Source organism: Aotus nancymaae, unplaced genomic scaffold (genome assembly GCF_030222135.1).
Source record: "Aotus nancymaae isolate 86718 unplaced genomic scaffold, 86718_ANA_hifiasm-v0.15.2.pri h1tg000014l, whole genome shotgun sequence".
Classification (NCBI taxonomy): domain Eukaryota; kingdom Metazoa; phylum Chordata; class Mammalia; order Primates; family Aotidae; genus Aotus; species Aotus nancymaae.
Window position 1 is genome coordinate 32,708,269 of NW_026988425.1, and position 21,087 is coordinate 32,729,355.

General features: G+C 39.2%; 1 pseudogene; it reads right to left on the reverse strand.

Moving 5' to 3' along the window:
• Nucleotides 1-11,310: 11,310 nt before the first annotated feature.
• Nucleotides 11,311-16,650, reverse strand: LOC105722406 (dynamin-2-like; annotated as a pseudogene).
• Between the last annotated feature and the right edge of the window lie 4,437 nt (nucleotides 16,651-21,087).

A 21,087-nucleotide genomic window follows, 5' to 3' on the forward strand; every position in this document is an offset into this window, starting at 1 on the left:
TAAATATTTTCTGTGGCTTTTCAGTGAACTAATCACATCTAACATCACATTAAGAAAGTCATTTTAGAAGGAGCTTTATTTATAGAGAAAATTTCAGCTAAAGTCGATGCAGAAAAATTATTAGTATTACAATTTGTGTGAAGAAGCAAAAACACATGTTAAATAAGTCTGAATTTCATAAATGTTGCCCTATGGAGAACAAGAGAACTCATTTGGATTGAATATTTAATTTCCTACATTGAACTGTTAAGAATTCTTTCTTTTTTCTCCACATATTGCATTAACCAAAAAATACAGGAGCCTTTCAGTGGACAAATTCTATATCCTCTTGGAGAAAAACCAAACTGACTAGAGTTAAATGATCAAGCAGGAATAAGAGTCTCTAATAAGAGCTACCACTGAGGACTTGACAAATTCAGGTGTCCACCTAAGGTCCTTCAAACTACTGCAAATGAGGAGTGACTTAGGGAAACAGCAGGAAGAAAAAAGTAACAGCTCACAGGCCAGTCCTAAACATATGCATTGTCAATCCATAAACTATAATACATCTCTATTTCTCTTCTTCAGCTGTTTTCTACTCTTTCCATCAGTAAGATAAAACTCATTTTCATCATTCAGAGTACAACCAAGCAAACAGGAATGTGAAAATATAATAGAAGAAATATAGTTACATAGTGTAAGGTATATTGTCGAGTCAAAATGAGGAAACTGAGGCCAGTGTGAGAAAATGAGAATCCAATTTATTCAGCTCCTGGGCGAGGTTCTGTGGTCCGGGAAGGGGCCAGAGAAGTCGCACTGGGCTTCTCAGGGTGCGGGGTTTTATAGGGAGTGGAGGTAATTGATTGGTCCTTAGGGAAACAAAGAGCAGACAGTTTCATTGGTGAGGAGGGTTGATTGATTATTAGGGAAACAAAGAGCAGACAGTTTCATTGGTGAGGGGAAGTCAAGGTGCCGATGGGACGAGCTGCCATTGGTTGCCAGGCGGGACTACTGGTGGGTTGACCGGCTGGGGAGGTCAATGTTAAGCTGTCATTGGACAAATCTTTGGCGGGCTTTTTAAATTTTGAAGGGGTCGAGTGAGGAATGCAGGAGTGGGTGTGTGAAGCCTGCATAGAGAGACCAGATAGGAGTGGGTGTGGGGAGCCAGCATAGAGAGGCCGGCATGGGGAGAGATAAGTGTGTCAGTATGGAGAGGCCGGCACGGGGAGAGATAAGTGCGTCCATTTAGCTCCCGGCGAGGCAGCCGGCCTTACACATAGGTGATACAAAGGCTAAGAACCAAAACAAGGTCAAGGTATAGAAGTAAAAATAAGGTAAGGTAATCCAGGGATTAGCAAAAGCAAGGAGCTACCACCCCTCTGAGCTGTAAGATCAAGTATACGACTACAACTAAATAACCAGATTGACTCATTATTACCTATTCCCAATTATGTAATGGAATCCATTTAGCCATGTTTGTTCATTTTACATATCATCCCTCCACCTCCCACTCTGCCTGGTGAATATTTTTTTAAAGAAGATGAGTTTGAATAGTGAATGACTTCACAAGTGAAGTACTTCATAAGTGAGTACTTTGTCCTCGATGAACTAAAAAACTTGAATCCATGTAAACATAATTCTCCCAGAAGAATGCTGTGGCTATCAACATCAGTGGTCTCTTTCTGAAGCCTTAGTAAGACAAGTTGAGGAAATATGAAAAGTGACATTTACATCCACTCAGTCAAAATATAGAGTAAGTGTTTACTCATCTTCAATTTTTCTGTCTAGTGTTTTAGCAGTTCAGACCATTGTTACAAGTTTCTTTCACCCTGGGAAGAAATAATGTATTTTAATCTCTAAATTAAAAATGTTGGCCCTTCTTTCATTCTGGAACCATTTGCTGTAACCCCATAACAAGAACAATTACCTTGTCTCATTAACAACAGGGCCTAGCAACCTTACAGACACATCAGTCAACACTCAGTAAGTATGTCAAGTCAGACATGCTGAACTAAAAGCTGGACAGTCAACACATATTTTAGCATTCTATTTTAGTGTGTAAATAAAAATCATAATGAATTACTCCATTACAATACAGCTGAATAGCATGATGTTTACAAATGAATTCCAGTGAATCCAGTTGGGATTTCTTCATGGTCTCCACCCTGGAAAGCTAGCTTGAATTCTTGTACACAGGCCAGATTCCAAGAGACATCATAATTAGATCCCAGAAGAATACATTGCAGCTGAAGAGGATGTCCCCTACGGAATATATGGGGGAAAGGCTGGCCAAAGCAATGTTCACATTCACGCAATTATCCAGTTAATTGCACAAGGTAAATGGAGTCATATAATTATGGCTAAGTTCATGCTAGGATTAGGCTAGCCCTGAAAAAAAACAGTCTATTTTGAGAAAGAACATAATACTGAAGCAAACTCTCCATCAGCATACCATGCTTCATTTCCTTTTGCAACACTCCAGTGAAAGTTCATTAAAACAAAGGTTTTAGCAGATCTCAAGGCATAATGGGAAAAGAGACCAAGCTTAGGACATGACACATTTTGACCAACTCTTTCTCCCATTGGTCCTAAAGTGAAAGACTATTTGTGGACATTCAATTATAATCACTTGCATTTTCAAAGAATCAACAAACCTGAGGTTTTAAATAAAGGAACTCAGTAGGGGATTCTTACAGCAAAATTATGAAGTATAGGAAACGTTCAGAGGCAGGAGTGAGAGGGAGGAAGACAAGAACTTACCTTTATTGTATTTTGTCTAAATTGAGCTTTGTGCCAGGTGTTTTTGTTGTGGTGATAGTGGTTTGTTTTTTGTTTTTATTCATGTTACTTTACTAACTTAAATTGTCAGTTGAACTAATAAAAACTTTTACTGAGTGCCTAATATATGCTAGATCCTGTGAGCTAGGATGGCAAATATTTAAGTTAAAAGAAGTTATTGACCAATAGTAAAATGAGACATAATTTTTAAACACTGGAAAGAAGCAAATCCATATTTTATATACTTATTTATTCTTTTGACATCTTTCATAATAAAATTTCAGCTATAGAAGGTAATAGGAAAATCTAAAACTATTTTAGTAGATTTGAACTCAGATTTCATTTTGTTATGTAAAAATTTGAAATTCTTTTTTATTTTTTTCACCTGGGACAGGGTCTCACTATACATTGCCCAGGTTGGTCTGAAACTCCTGGACTGAAGCAATCCTCCAACCCTCAGCCTTCCAAAGTGCTGAGATGATAGGCATGAGCCACCATTCCCAGCCAAAAATTGAAAATTCTTTACTTCTTTTGGACATTGCAATTTGAAGATTTAAATTTGTTTTTTCTTTGTATAATTAAAACAGCATCACTGCATCTTACGTAATTATTGTTAAATTTATCTTAGTATATAGTACTTTCTAACAGCCGTTAGCTTTCTTTTTTTTAATTTTTAATTTTTTCTATTTATTTATTTATTGAGGCAGAATTTCGGTCTTATTGCCCAGGCTGGAGTGCAGTGACGTGATCTTGGCTCACTGCAACCTCTGCCTCCTGGGTTCAAGCAATTCTCCTGTCTCAGCCTCCTGAGTAGCTGGGATTACAGGTGCTGGTCACCATGCCCAGCTAATTTTTGTATTTTTAGTAGAGATGGGGTTTTACTATGTTGGCCAGGCTAGTCTCGAACTCCTGACCTCAGGTGACCCACCCACCTCAGCCTCAGGAAGTGCTGGGATTACAGGCTTTGAGCCACTGTGCCCAGCCATTTATTTTTTATTTTTTTCAAAACAGGGCCTCTCTCTGTTGCCCATGCTGGAGTTCAGTCAAGATAGACAGGTAAAAAGGGACCCTGGCAGAACCTCCAACCGGCCAGCACACTAGGAGGAGTGCACACTTGGGTGAGGCCTTGGGAAGTTAGCCGTTTGCATCAGGGAGGAGCCTGGCCACTCCTGATGAATGGTAGTAACTTGCCATTCAATCTGTGAGGCGGGAAACTGTCTAGCGAGACTCTCAGCAAAGTGAGATTCCCTGTTTCCCTTTTTTCCCTTTCACCCAATAAATTCCAGTTTTCTCACTCTTCAAAGTGTCTGTGAGCCTAATATTTCATGTTCATGTGACAAGAACATAACTTTCAGCTAAACTGAGGAGAAAGGCCTACAACACAGTGGTGCAATCATGGCCCACTGCAGCCTAGAACTCCTAGGCTTGAAGATCCTCCCACCTCAGCCTCTTAAGTAGCTGGAACTATAGGCACATGCCACTGTGCTCAGCTAATTTTTTTTATCTTTTATTTTTTGGTAGAGATGGAGTCTTGCTATGATACTCAGGTTGGTCTCAAACCCCTAGCCTCAAGCAATCCTCTTACCTCAGCCTCCCAGAATGCTGGGATTATAGATGTGACCCATATCTTTAGCTTTTGAGGTGAAAAAACTGTATCATTTTTTGCATAAACATAATGTTTGCAGCACACAAGAAAGCAAAGCATGTAATGTCTTTCCTCCAGGGAAAATCAGAAAATGAATGCAACTCTTAACCAATAAAGTCTCTTCAAAGAAAACACTCCAAGTGAAATCATAGAGTCTCAGGATTAATAGTTTACAGATTGTGTAGCACAATGATTAAGTCAAAGATTTAAGACCTGAAGTTGAAAATTCAGAAGCAATGGTTTATTTTTAATCAGTATTTTAAATAATTTTTAATGAGATAATTCATAATAACCTTTACTTTTGTAACCTTGCTAAAAAGACAGTATCACAATAGTAACAAGATTAAAACCTAGCAAAATTAAATAAATATTTGGGGAGTAGAAACATTAGTAAAGCAAGTATTAGACGACTTCTTCAATTAATCCCATTTTGTTAATCATTGCCTAATGAGAAGTTAAAATTTTAAAAGCCTTTTTCCCCAGGAAGTTAAATGTGCCTTGCCATAATGGCATTTAACATTGTGCTCTGGAGGCAAGGTGCTTATGATATTATTCAATAGACGAAACAGCAAACAGAATTTTATGAAGATAAAAGATCAGTTACTTTTATTCATTTTTTAAAAAATAAAGTATGACTTACAGTCAAGTGGACATATTTAAGAATATAGAATGATGCATTTTGTATATGTCTATATTCATGGAAGTGCCCCCCAGATGAAGATATAGAACACTATCAGCAGCACTTCAGCAAGCCTTATGGACCTCTCAGATACCTCCTTCTAAATGTAATCAGCATTCCAAAGATCAACTACTTTTATAAATTTAGAAAGTTCTAGAGTAAATGTGGAAAGAACAGGTCTCAATATAAGCTTTATAACTAACAATAGTGTAGTAAACTCCACTTGACCGCTCTCCAAAAAGAAATAATAGTAAATTGTACTATTGGTTATATTATGCTAAGTACTTACTACACTCTGCTAAGTAAGCATAGTGGTAATTAAATCAGACTGATAGGGGAAGACTTTAAAGAAGAGGTGATATCGAAGCTGATTTTTAAGAAAACATAAGAGCTAAAAGAAGCTAGAAGAGAATGACACGGAAGGGAACAGGAATGAAAGAGGATAACTGAGTATATAAAAGCATGGAAGAGCAGAATACATTTGGAGAACTTTATTTATGTGTCTAGAGCAAAGGATTCACATGGGGTAGTGAGAAATAAGCTGCAGAGGTAAAAAAGTTACTGATAGTAAGGGCTGTGAGCATTAAAGCAAAAGTTAAACTTCATCCTAGACGTTAATAAGGAATCACAGCTTGAGCCCAGGCAGTCAAGAAGGGAGATGGCGTCATCTGATATATGTTTAAGTGTAGAGGATGGATTAGGCTCTGAAGTCTCTGGAGAAGTTGGAAGACTGAAAGCAAAGAGGTGATTGCAGTAATCTGGATGAGGGTGGAGTTGATGTTGTATATCCAAACAGCCAGTGGCAGAAGGCATGAAAATAAGGGAATTAACTAGACAGATGTTAGCTAGGGGTAAAATCTAACTAGGACATAGTAAGTCATTGGAAGTGAGAAGCAAGTAACTGCTGGAGTTTCTAGATTTGGCAATGGTGGCCGAATCTGCCCTGAGACAAGGCATACTTTTGATTACATTTGGAGGGATGATCATTAGTTCAATTTTAGACAAAGTGAGTTCCAAATGCCTGTTGGATATCACATTGAGATGTCTAGAAGGCATCTGGCTAATAATAGCCAACACTTAATGAATAGGTACTATATATAAATATGTATACTTAGGGAATAAGTACTATATATAAATTCACTTAGTGAATACGCAGGAGGAGAGGGAGGAGGAGAGGGAGGGGGGAAGAAAGGCTAATACCAATCCTACTCAAACTATTCCAAAAAACAGAGGAGGAGTAAATACTTCCGAACTCATTCTATGGGGCCAGTATTACCCTGATACCCAAATCAGACAAAGACACATCAAAAAAAAGAAAACTAATATATAAATATATAGAACCTATTCACTACATAAATACATAGTACATATTCACTAAGTGAAATGTGCAATTCCTTCTATAGAATTATGTTATATAAAGCAAGAAGGTATTCAAATTTGGTAAATCTGTGTTGTGGCCCATGAAAAGGAATTTTTAACAACCCCTATGGGGATTCTAACGTAGAGAGACCACTTTGAGAAAGGCTCCCATGCCTGAATGTCTCTAGAATCAGAATAGGGACATAAAGATTTTTCCAGATTTGCCTACAGCACAAGGAGACTTGCAAAACCCCTTTGAAAAGTAAGGGTCTGAAATTCATTTACATTTGGCAAAGTGTAATTCCTCCCTCCCTTCCTTCCTTCCCCTCCCTCCCTCCCTCCCTTCCTTCCCCTCCCTCCCTCCCTTCCTTCCTCCCTCCCAACCTCCCTCCATTCCTCCCTTCCCACTCTCTCTCTCTCTCTCTTACAGTTTCACTATGTCACCCAGGCTGGAGTGCAGTGGTGCAATTTCAGCACATATAACCTCCGTTTCCTGTTCAAGCGAATTTTCTGCCTCAGCTGGAACTACAGGCAAGCACCACCACACCTAGCTAATTTTGTGTGTGTGTGTGTGCGTGTGTGTGTGTGTGTGTGTGTATTTTGTTTGTTTTGTTTTTGAGATGGAGTTTCACTCTTGTCCAGGCTGGAGTGCAATAGCGCAATCTCGGCTCACCTCAATCTCCGCCTCCCAGGTTCAAGCGATTCTCCTGACTCAGCCTCGAGAGTAGCTGAGATTACAAGCATGCGCCACCAAGCCCAGCTAACTTTGTATTTTAAGTAGAGATGGAGTTTCTCCATGTTGGTCAAGCTGGTCTTGAACTCCCAACCTCAGGTGATCCGTCTGCCTTGGCCTCCCAAAGTACTGGGATTACAGGCATGAGCCACTGCACCCAGCCAATTTTTGTATTTTTAGTAGAGACAAGGTTTCACCATGTTGCCCAGGCTGGTCTTGAACTCCCAACCTCAGGTGATCCGTCTGCCTTGGCTTCCCAAAGTACTGGGATTACAGGCATGAGCCACTGCACCCAGCCAATTTTTGTATTTTTAGTAGAGACAGGGTTTCACCATGTTGCCCAGGCTGGTCTTGAACTCCTGACCTCAAGTGATCCGCCCTCCTCGGCCTACCAAAGTGCTGGGAGTACAGCTGTGAGCCACTGCACCTGGCATAATTTTTTATTTCTAAGAATCAAAAGCTAGTGGGAAAGATCTTTTGGACACTAAACAATTCTTACCCAACTCTAGCTTGATGAGATGTTTAAATGAATATGAAAGAAAGACATGGATTAAAATATGAGGGCATTTTTAATTGAGGAGCAGAGCCCTTGGAATAACTGGATGGCGATATTTTGATAACACCCAGGGTACTACAAGAAGTTTGACAAATCCAACACATGATGGTCTGTTTTATCTTCTAAAGGCATGTTTCCCTTCAAACCACGTGGGTGTTACACTAAGAGAATCAAGTGTAAGACAACAATCTCAATTTGATAGACTGAGAGTTGACCTTTCAAATTTGTTTGGACAGGCATATTTGTATTTAATGTAGCTTGTGTTCTTTTCCAGGTTCTAAAGGGCAGTCATGTAACTCAAAACGTTCAGTAAAAGGTGTGTGTGGAAATACTATATATATATATGTGTGTGTGTATATATATATATATGTGCATATATATACATATTTTGTATATATGTGTGTGTATATATTGTGTGTGTGTGTGTGTCAGTCAGATGTGAAACGCTAACCAATAAGTTGGGGTGTTTTTAGATGACACAGGACTGAACAAATTGCATGTGTTGACTATCTATTACTACTTTGCCTCAATGCCCTCTATCAGCTTGGTATCTTAAGGTCCAAGAATAATCCAGCTGCCCTTACCCAAAAAGTGCCTTGATGAAAACACATTTTTTTTTTTTGTAATGATGGTTTCCCTGCAAAAACCAAAGACAGAAGTTCCAATTAAGACTCCCAAGTTGAGTAATGGTCCGAAGAAAATATAACAGATGAGAAACCTTCTGTTTTGCCATTCGCTATTTTTCAATTTTGTCCAGAGGGGAAAAAAGGCAAATACAAATAACCAAGAAAAATTTAAATAGATATATTTACTGGGGGCAACTAATATTATTTGAGTGTGAACAGATCATCATACCATTGTATGGTTGGAGACTTTGTTTTAACATTAGATTGTAGGCTTCCCAAAAATGGAGATCATCATATTTTACAGCCTATTAATATCCTTTAAAGTGTACTATACATATATACTTCATTTTATGTCATTTATTGTTCCTGGTGATCCTGATATAAAAATTTTACTTTTAAAAATGCACAAGAGATGCTCTCTACTTAAAGCGAATTTTCTTTACTTTCCAAAGGGAAAAAAAAGTGCTATCAATACTTCTCTCTTAATTTATAGGATTTGTAAATTTGCCTCAATGTAGATTAGATTTCCTTAAAATACAGCCCATTATTAATGTTAATTAACATATATTAATAGCCATTTACTAGTGTTAATTAACATAAATTGTAAATGAGGCAGAGGTCAAACTCAACATCTTTGTGGGTTACAAATTAGCATCCCTCTCTTATTAAGTCACAGACCATAACTTTAGTCAAATTTAAGGATCACATAAATCAATGTGGTCGAATCAAAGAAAATTCATCACTTCTGAAAAATATTCTATGTCACCATAGAGCTTAAAATTTGTCAATGGCTTCTTCTCACCAGCAACATCAAGCCCAAGCTACTTTACATGAAACGAGGTCCCTCTGTGATCTCACCTCTCCCAGCTCTCCAGTCTCATCTTCTGCTCTTTAACCTTGGGCTTAGCTCCCACCCGACAGTGCTGCCTCTTGACCTTGTGCCATGGGAATCTTGCTCTGCCTACAAGGCACACACATCCACACCAGTCCCTTCTGTTACCATGACCATCCTTGTCTGACTAGTCTCAACCCACCTATTACCGCATTTGGAATGCTTCCTAACCCTAAACTCTGTCTAACCCTATGAGAATGCAGTGTTTTTAATACTGCTGTACTTACCAACTTATTTTATAATTAATATCCATTCTTTTCAGTGTGCCCTATGAGTCTAAGAGCTGCCTTAGGACAAGGACTAGACCTTTAGGGCTTGAATCCTAAGTCCTCAGAAAAGTGCCTCACAAGTGGATTCTCAATGAACTTTCTTGGAAGGAAGGAAAAGGAGTGACTAAGCAAGGGAGGAGTAAGAAAGGGAAGAAGGAGAAAGGAGAGAGTGTTTGGAGTGGAGAGGAAAGAAGGGAGAGGAAGAAAAGGAAGAAGGAGAAAGAAAGGAAGGAGGGAGAAGTAGAGACGGAGAAAGGACTTTGGAAGGAAGGAGGAAAGGATACAGTTCAAAGTTTGAATCTTAATAATGGGTCTGTTTATATTTTGTTTGAGAAGAAATACATGAACAAAGCTGACTAGGACACTTCAAATAATTAATATTAAAATCAGATGAAAAACTGATTATGTGGCACCCCACCACACACACAAACATTCAACTGGACACAATCCTAAAATATCAGTTCACGCCAGTTCACCTAAATGTTCCCCTAAAAAGCAGATTCAAAATTTTGGCAATGTTTCTCATAAACCAATCAGCAAGACTCAACCAGGCCAAATTGATAGCAATCTGATTTGTTACTCTGAAAGGAGATAGTCTCCGTTAGTAAGGAAATAAACTGGTTTACATGTAAATTATCTTCTTATAAAGAGAAACTATTTACACAGTCATATTTTAGAAGCCATCTAATCTAACCTTTGTACGTGCCAGATTAGATAACTAAAGCTGAGCACAGTGGCGGAAGCGGACTATCATCTGAATCACCTTTGCACGTGGCAGATTAGGTAACTAAAGCTCAGAGAAGTGGTGGAAACAGACTATCATCTAAATCAGGGGTATCCACGTTGGCTCCCCTGGGCCACACTGGTAGCAAAAGAATTGTCTTTGATATACTCATAAAAAATACACTAATACTAACAATAGCTGATTAACTGAAAGAAAAAAATGCAAAAACAAAAAGTCTCATAATGTTTTAATAAAGTTTACGAATTCGTATTGGGTCACATTCAAAGCCGTCCTGGGCCTCATGCAGCCCATGGGCTGTGGATTGGACAAGCTTGATGTAAACAGCAATAAGTTCATTAAGGAGAAAAGAATAATACAAAGCTTTAAGGTTAGATAAATTAAAAGATCTGCTTATAAATCAGGAAATTATTATCATTTCTGGTGTCACTATCTGGCCACACTAACATTTTGAAGTAATCTACTTGTAGGCAGAGAATAAGGCTTGTTTAACACAAAACATAATGGATGGATTTTATAGGTTGACAAAGCAAAGTTCAAATTGTTTAATTCCTGTGGGAAGCTTGAGTCTTGGCTATTGCATCCCTACAAAATATTGGAATAGCGATATGAAAAACTAAAATATAAGTATCAACTATGTTAAAAATCAATAGTAATTTTGTTCAGGAATGCTTTTTTTTTTTATCCTTGTACTGGAGGACAGGATGAAAAATAATTTAATGCCTTTCTTTAGGCATTAAATTTTCACAGCAATTTGGAAGCTTATAGAAGAGGAAACAGGCTTAGAGAGGTTAATTAAGTTGTTCATGGTCACACAGCCAGTGAGTGGCAGAGCGAGGACTTGAACTTAGCCTGAACAATTCTGTTTGCAGCTGTACCTCCCTGGACCTGAAGTTAGCCTGAACAATTCTGTTTGCAGCTGTACCTCCCTGGGCCCCGAAGGGGCCCCTAACAGGCACAAGTGGTGGCTCTGCCAAAGTCTAGGCAGAAGCTTCCTGGAACAAAGGGTGGTGTGACCTGGGCATCTGAGTTAATAAATTATGGTCAGAAAATCACAAAGCTGATTGCGGTTCAGGGACACGAGCCAGGACAGACCAGCCCCCAAGGGGGCAGCCAAACAGGCAGGAGGAGCCTCCCATGAAGCTCGGAAGAAAAGTCGTGCTGAAGCCAATGGAGGTGGTCACCTGAACACTCCTGGGGGGGATCTGAACTGGCCGAGATGGGATCTGAGGCGGGGCCCGGAAGAGGTCTTTGTTGGCAAACATGCTCTGGGGGCCAGGCTGGGACGGGATTGGGGGGTGCTGAGAAAGGAGGCTGCTGCACCCTTGGGCACAGGAATCAGGGGGGACCCTAGAGTGGGGCCCTGCACCGCTGGGACTCAGCCGGGGAGCTGCACGCTCAACACGGGTCAGCACTGTGGAGTGGGGCTGTGGCTGCTGGGCTCTGGAGCCAGGTGTCCTCAATGGGCAGTGGCACGGGTGTGGACTCGGTGCTGGTGCTGATGTTGCCGATGATGTTGAGCACCTCCGTGAGGCTGTGGTACATGTGTGTCGTCCGGCTGCACCTAGTCGGCCGACTCCACCATAAGGCTGCTCTGGTCCACCGAGTACAGGTAGGCCAGCAGCTCCTGGTGGATGAAGGCCTTCGTGTTGTTGATCATGAGATGAATGATGGTCTTTGGCATGAGGTCGCAAATGGACTTGATGATGGCCACATGAGTCCACCAGCTTTCGAATGGTCTCCACCTGTCGCTCCAGTTGGGGGTCCATGGAGGTAGTGTTCTCCTGGGCTACATCTTCGTTTTCTGCCTGGTCCTTCTCGAGGTAGACGCTAGCTCACAGGAAGGAGGACTTCCAGCTGTCCACGTCCTCCTGGGAGTCACAGGCCAGCTTCATCTGCTGCAGTTCCTTGTAGAAGTTTCTCTGCTCCATGTTGAAGATGGCGAAGAGGTGCTTGTTGGACATGAAGCCCTTCTTCATGTTATGGATCTTGAGGTTGCCCAGAGACAGCATGAACTTCTCTTTCTCTTCCTCATTCTTGTACCAGGACAGCTACTAGGCAGTTAGTACAAACCAGTACTCCTTGGAACCACCCTTCATCAGGCCGATGTTGTTGATGGTCAGCCAGCATCTTCCCCTGACTGGGGACGGCCCTCTTCCTGTTCAGCTGCATGCTCCTCTGCTGAGTATTGGCAAAGCCGATGAAGTCCTCGTGGTTTGTGTTAATGTAGGACGGTTCAATGTCGATCAGCAGACGAATCTGGTCCTTGGTTCTCCCCTCTCATTCCCGGATGTAAGTGATGACGATTTGCTCCATCTCCTCTCGCAACCCAGGATTGGAGCTGAACTTCTGGGCACACTTTTTAATGACCATGGCCAGCTCTGAGACCATAAGATCAACACACTTCAAACTTGGTTCTTTGAGTTTTACAATCTCTTCACAATAGTCTCAAAGGCCACGTCGGGGTTGAAGAGCCACGTCCTGACTCCGTGGATGTTCTTAATGGAGTAGCAGATCTCCCGTCTTAAGTCCTTCTCATCAAACTCCATCTTCACCAGCTCAAACGGGAACCACTCGTGGAAGATGCGATTGATTTGGGCGCCCTCGGAGAGCTCCAGTGTGTTCAACTGATCTCCTGAGCCCTCGATCTTCTTCTCAAAATCCACCCCAAACTGCTGGACCATCTGTAGCAGGGCTTTGGTTTTGTGGGTGGGGTCGTCAGGCCAGAAGTTCTTGTACTCCTCCACTTCCTTCTCCAGGGACAGCAGCTGGCTCTGAAGCTTGCTACGCAGGGCCAGCAGCGACTCCCGGATGTGGTGGGTGAGTTGCTGATTCAGCATCTTCTGCAGGTGCGGCATGCCCATGTGGTCAGCCATGTACCAGTAGGCTGGGTGGGAGAGGAAGAACTTCCTCTCAGCTGCAGCGCTGCACAGATGTCCTCCTCGCCATCAATATCCTTCTGGCTGTGGTTCACCACACCAATGTAGCCTCATCTCAATGAGAGCATCTTGTTCTTTAAGACGTCCCTGGTGTTGGTGCCCTCGTCGATCAGGTCGAGCTTGGTGATGACACTGACGGTCTGCAGGCCTTGGGGATCGACCTTCTTGGCCAGCTTGAGAGAGTCTGAATTGGCCAGGTCCATGTTGGCAGGCGTGACGGCCAGGATGAGGCTGCTTTCCCAGCTGAGTAACTGCAGGATCATGTCCTTGCTCTGGTACTCGATGTCTGGAGGCTGGTCGCCCATGGGCACCTTGGTGATACCCAGGAGGTCGATGAGGGTCAAGTTCAACACGTGTGGTGAGTAGACCCAAAGGTTGATGGGCACTGGGGAGATGCCTTTGTTGGTCCCCGTGATCCTGTCGGTGTCTGCTTCAATCTCCTGCTAGACTCCATCAAAGTCTGTAAGCTTTTCGGACTTGCAGTGCAAAAACTCGGCATATTCTGTTTTTGAGAAGATGAGCTGCAGAATGAGAGGCCGCCGGGTGACGATACCTGAACCACCGGGAAGGAAGTCCCGGCCCACGAAGTTCTCCAGCACCAAACTCTTGCCTGCGCTCTGGCCGCCCACCACAGCGATCTGCGGCAGGGCCACATGGCAGCTCTGAGTGACGGCACTGAAGTTGTCCTGCAGCTTAGTGACCAGCGGGATCAACTCTTCCATCCCGCGGTTACCGCCTCATCCGGTTCTCCTCAGGAATGCTTTTGACAAATAATTTCTGAACAACTATTATCTTCAAAGCATTGCACTAAGCAGTGCTTGGGACACAAATACCAGTAAGACTTCAACTGTGTTCTTAATAATTTATAATCTGATAGAAAATAAAGTCCCCAGATGCTCACATCTGTAGCATACAAGATTACATGTAAAAACACGTTGGAGGTGGCAGGTCCTATTTAAGGCCATCCCAAATGCTAATCTTTGGCTGCTCCCAGGAGGCTGACCAAAATACATTGGAATTCCCCCACCCATGAATCCACAACAATGAAAAGAAAATTGGGCTTAAAGTTTTAATTCCAGCTCTCCTACTTCACTAGCTAGATGACCTTAGTGATTTCAGCTTAACATTTAATTAACCTGCATCTTTATTTTTATAAAATTAATAAAATCATAATGATCAAAGTTAAAACATGATTCTAGTATGCAGTATAAATATCTAATAATGATGGCAATAATAATACCTAACACTTATTAAGTACTTATTACATGCCTGGTGTTTACATATTTTAACTTATTTAATCTTCAAAATAACTCTGTAATATGGGTACTATTACCTATTAACTCTATAAGTATTGTATTTTATAGATTAGGAAATTAAGACACAGAGCAGTTAAGTACTTTTCCAAAGAGCACACAGCTACCTGTCAGAACTGTAATTCAGATCCAGGGAGACTGGCTCCAGAGTCTATGCTTAAAAATGTTCATTGAGTGGATTCAGCAAGATTCCTATGAGAAAGAAGTTGGCAAACCTTTCATAAGAAAATAACTGTCTTCAGTGCCCTTGAATTGAGACTTTTGGATGTAACATTGAAAAGACAGTGAGAAGACATAACCATCATCACATTTAAAACAAGATGTGGTTGGGATCAAAATATTTCAGCCTAGTGAGATGAAGACTCGGAAAAAACAACAGAGAAATAGTTCATTTTAAATCATATTTTAGAATTAAGAAAGATTTTAAAACTTATTTCATAATAAACAAATATCCCAAAGATGACTTCACAATTGAACAGATAAATACTAAATGATTGAGCCTGTTATATCTTCCTCTGACTTTTAATAAAGGCAAAGACATTTGCTTTCCTTGCAGTTTTTCAATAAACTATTGACAATATGTATCTATTACAACACAATTTCATTAACTATGAGATCTAATAATTTTGTCTTAAATTATCTCAACAAATTCATCTTAAATATTCTCAGCTTTCCTGTTTTTCTAAAAATGGGTAATACTTGATTTTTAATACAGAAACTTGCCCACAGTTGATCATCAAAACTGAGAAAGGAACAGCTTTATTTATAAATCCCGGGTTGGTATTACAATCACCCAAACCCATTTAATTAAATAATATGATTTACTAAAGTTTGAGAACTCATGGACAAAACAAACATGTAGGAAATATGCTGTGGTTCCGTGGCTTCAAGAGCCTAAAGCAAATGCACCATAACCAATCTGATCATGTCACAGAATTCCATCATGCCAGAGCTGGGATGAATTCTAAAGATGACTTCATTCCACTGTCACCCAATCTGCTAGTGTATTGGTATCATCTGGGAATTTCATTTTTTAAACTTTAAAAAAAATTCAAACCTACAGAAAAGCTGAAAACAACACTTCCCCAGATTTACCAGTTTTTCCATATTTTGCCAATTTGAGATCTTTCTTTCCTGCTTTACTGCATTTCTGGTATTACCTTTGTTCTCACATCATTATTACTTACTGAATCATTTCAAGTAAATTACAGATATGACAATCAGAGTGGATGTTGTGGTCTGACACCTATATTCCTCTTCCCTCTTTAGGACTGAACTACAAATTTTCCGCATCAGCTGAAGAGCTTTGGCAATGAACAGCTTGCAGCTGAATCCCCTTCTGGAAATTGTCCTTGGCTAAAGAGACAATTTGATGAATGTCATGCACTCTTCCCTGGGGCAGCGCACACCCCATGACTGGCTGATGTAGTGGTACAAAGGTCTGTTCCACTTGCCCCGAATTCAGGGCAAGCTGTCCCAGCCCCAGAGCTCCCTGTGCCATGAGCTGAGTTCTTTGTTGTGAGAATATCACAGTTCCCCTCTATACCTAATCCTACTTCCTCACTCCCTCACAAGTGTTGGGACCTTATAAACTTGCTGAGGAACTCAACCTGTGAAAACTCTTTAAAAAGTCAGTAAAATTAGATTAATTATAGTATTTAAGAATTTTACACAAATATAATAAGTATAAGGAAATTCAAAAAATTTAACATTGACACAATTTTATAATCAAATCGTCCATACCATATTTTACCAATTGTCTTAATTTGTCCTTTATAGCAATTTTCTTTTTTCTAATTCAGGATCCAATCCAGACCATACATTTTATTTAGTTGTCAAACTGGTTTAGTCTTTGTTAACTCTAAATAGTTCCTCAACTTTGCTTTACTTTGCTTTCCCAAACACTGACATTTTTGAAGAACACAGATCAGTTATTTTGTAAAATGCTCCTCAATTTGGGTTTGTTCGATTGTTTCTTTAGGATTAGAATTAGAGTTGGCTCTTCGTAATTCATCAATTGGACATAAATTTTTTTCTAATTTTGCAAGTTATTCAACTAATTCCAAAAGATTAAAAAATTTCTATCATCTTTAATTGAATTACTTGGCATATGATAGGCAATCTGCTCTACCATAACCATTTCGTCAAAGCTATGACTTTGGATTACGATGTAACCCTTTTGGGGACACTTAAAAATGATAATTAGGTATCCAAATTTAAGGTTCTGTCACAACTACAAGGTATTTAACTGAGGCAAGTAACTGGGTGAATAGTTATCTTCTCTGATGACTAAGTTCACTCATATAGACATTAAGAACTATTAATATATCACACCCCACTACCTTGTATAAAATTGACTAATTTCTTTTGACACTAATCATAAGATGCATCATGAATTCAGAAATATTGAAGTGTGGAGGTAATAATGTCCATTTTATGATTGAATCATATGCTAAATACTGCATGCATCTTATTTGATACTGAATCTCATTTAAAATTCACAGCAACTTTACAAAATTGCTATTAATAATATTCCTGTTTTGTGGATGAGAAAACTCAGGCTCATGGCGGGTAAGTAACTTTTATAAGATAACATAGTGGGTAAACAGCAGAGTCAACATTCAAACACAGATCTTCTATTTATTTTATACCACATATGCAATTTCTTTTCCCAGTGTAGGCTTTCCCTAACATGAGTTTTATCATTTAGATTCCACACTCTCATTCCCTATGAAAGTAGTGTAGACACCCCAGATTTTTTCCAAGATAGGAAAAATCTTGTAAAAAATCTGGGGTGTCTACACTACTCTGTGCTAAAAAATTCCTAGAGTACCAACTAGAGCTCTAAAACTGTGTTAAACATGTTGAAGAACAGAAAAAAATCTCATAGAAGCCTATCAACTTTCAAGAAATGTGCAATCTTAAATCATTTACAAATGTGAATGAACAAAAAATACAAATCATCATTAAAGTACTAAATGGTACAGGGCTGTCCTATAGAAGTTCAGAGAAAAAAATGACCTTTAGCTAGAATAATCACTGAAGTCTATAAAAAAATTGTTGTTTCAAACAATTTTTCAGTAATTTGTAGCCAATTATTAAATGACCTTGTTAATGAGAACAACTGACACTAATAGTAAGAAACCAAGAGTTCCCTTGCAAGGAAGGGGTCAAGTCTATTGAACTAAAGCTGTCACAGGTTGTCTTCCTTGGCAAATTTATAAGGATCCAACACTTGTGAGGGAGTGAGGAAGTAGGATTAGGTAGAGAGGGGAACTGTGATATTCTCTCAACAAAGAATTCAGCTCATGGCACAGGGAGCTCTGGGGCTGGAATGGCTTTATGGAGTTGTCCTGAACGTGGGGCAAGTGGAACTTCATATGCACAAGTCCTAACCCCTACTACCTCAGAATGTGATCATATTTTAAAATAGGGCCTTTAAAGAGGAAATTAAGTTAAAATGAAGTTATTTTAAACACAGTGTCCTTACAAGAAGAGGAAATTTGGACACACATCTGTGCAGAGGGACTTGCACAGATGGAAGACCACATGAAAACACGGGGAGAAGAATGTCGTCTACAAGCCAAGGTGAGAGGGCTGGAATGTATCTTTCCCTCAGTGCCCAAAACAGGAACCAACCCTGCCTATACCTTGATCTCAGACTTCAAGCCTTCAGCACTGAGAGAAGATACCTTTTTTCATTTAAGCCACCCAGTCTATGTACTTTGGTGTGGTAGCCCTAGCAAACTAATACAGATCCCTCATCAACTTCAGATTATGCTAAATCAAATCTATATGTGAGGGTAGTGTAATGAACAATGATATATTTCTTTAAGTATTTTTCCTCAGACAAATTCCAACTAGACAATAATGTCTAATACACTGGTGAATCGGAAAATCTCCTGAATGAAATAAGAGCCTCTAATACCCAAAAGGGATGAAATGAGTCATCACCACAGGCTGTGAATGAAAGCAACTGCTCTGAGAAAACACATGTAAAAAAATGACACCATGTGGATTAAATAGGGAAACACAAGTATATCCAGATAAATTGGGTGTTTCCCCTGTACCAATTACAGCTATTCTATAAAGGCCAGATTATAAATCTTAGTTCTTGCCTTTCTCTAGATCCATCTCAGCTATAGTTTATCATCAAATATTATTTCTTTCTTTCTTATGACTTTATATGGTACTCCAGTAAGACCATAAAAATAAAAATCTTGAAACTACTATTCTTTTGTTTGAAGAGACGATTTGGCCCAACTAAGGTTCTGTTATTTCAAGTAATATTTGATCACAAATTGTATCAAAACATCAGCTGATCCAATTTCATGCCCTCTTATCAACCCATTCTGCTACCAAAGTTAGTTTCTAGAATGTAGATCTGATTGGTCCCTTTCCGTGTTTAAAGACTACCATTAGTCGCCCACAAACTATTGACTGAAGCCCAAAGTCCTGAATCTGGAAGAAACTTCGCAGCCTAGAATCAGTTCGCCATTTTCAGACTGTAGTCATCCTCCATCCCACCACCATATATCCTGCTTGCTAAGACATGGCTATGCTTCATTCTCCAGACACTGTTCTGTAGCACTGTTTGCATGCCGATATCATTGCACATTATGTTTATGATAGGTAATATGTCTGACCTTATCACCAGATTATAGTCACCTTAGAGTCTAAGACCTGGTCTTCCACTTTCTTCAGTATCGCCAGTGGCAGTGGCACAGGAGTAGTAACATTCAATCATTTTTCACCTTCTCAGAGAGGCCTTCACTGAATTCCATAGCTAGGATAGTAATTCTCTCTACCACCCCTAGTCCTGCTTTATTTTTCTTCTTAGCACTTATCAGCATCAGACATATGACATATATTTTCAGGGTCACATATTTTATAATCTTTCTTTTCCCACTTGAAAGTAAATTCCAAAAAGTCAGGACTTTGGCCTATTCACTGCTCTATCCTCAGTGCCTAGATATGTGGCATACCAGAGACACTCAATAAATATTTGCTGAATAAATGAATTCATTCAGCAAATATTTATTGGCAGTTTACTATGCGCCATGAAATATTATAGAAACCAGCAATCCAGCAGTGAACCAACAAAGGCCTTTCTCTTGTGGAACTCACAACTCTCTGGAAGGAGGCAGTAAATAAGAAAAAAAAATTTCATTTTATGTAACTTCAGATAGTGCTAGTAGATACTCAATTACTATTTCTGTAACTGAATAGAACTTACACTGATTTCAGGATTCACAAATATTCTGTGAGAAACTTAATTTTTTTCAGGTATTACCAAAACTAACATATGAATTAATTTATTTTTGGAAATACTAAAGTTAATACAAGAATAAACTATGTAAAAGACAGTATCATAACATAATACTCCTTTAGTAATAAAAATAATGCATTTTAAAAGATAGATTTTTCAAATATGTTACATAAAACAAGACAAAAAAGTTTCATTAGAAGCATAACACAGGGGCACTTTTATGAAGCATATAACATCATAAACATTAGCTAGAAAGCAGCTTTGATTAATTCTTTTAATATGACACATATAAAGGGATAAAACTGGGGAGACTTTGACATGTAAAATTTATTAGCACTGCTTAATAAGAATGATGGTTGGTTTATACACTACTTGGAAATCCATTAATGCAAGTGATGTTAAGGATTTGCATACATCTTACTATCTTAAAAAAAATCCAAGCTTTGCCACAGCACTATTTGGTACCTGACATGTCAAGCCCTGTATTTGTTGTCATTCTGAATTGGAAATCTAGTGTTTTATGTGGTCAAAGACATTTAGTGGTATTTTAGGATTTAAAAAAAAGTTGAGCCACAGCTATTATATAAAAAATTCTCTAACATACTTATTGACTTGAAGGACTCCACTTCTGATTAGCCTGGTCCAGAGGTAAAGGAGTATGAAGGGCCACCTAAAAAGAATAGTATTTGGGAATATGGATTGGTGACTCATATTTGGACTTCATTAATAAGAGAGGTTGGGTTCCCTAGGGAGAAAGGACTGTTATCAAAAACTACTAGAGGCTAGAGAGTCAGTCAGAGAATCTCTTTAATAAAATATGAAAGGTAAGGAAATATAAGTAACTTGAAAATCAAAATGTAATGTGGTATAAACACTTACTTCTGATCATGTATAACTGAAATATATAGCATCTGTAAAGACCATGTTTCCAAAATGTTTTATAAGTTTCATATAATAATGTTGAATTGATATTATTATTTTTAGCATACTAAACTCTAAGCTGGTTAATGCCAAATTCCAAGATTTTTACATTTTAATTTTATTCCTAAAGAAAAGGAGAAAGAAGAAATTGTTGAAACCCCAATAATTAAAATTTGGCAGAAGAATACTATTTCTACTACTTACTTCAAACTGCATCACAAAAAAAAATCACAGAAGCAGGAAAACAATTTTTAAAAGTAGTTCAAGGCAATTAATCATTTGAAATACAACTACTTCAAAGAAAGTCAGGTCATACCAAAATCTATCTTGGCTCATGAAAAAACAAACCCTTATTGTTTGCAAATGTCTTGAGAGAACTATTTATTT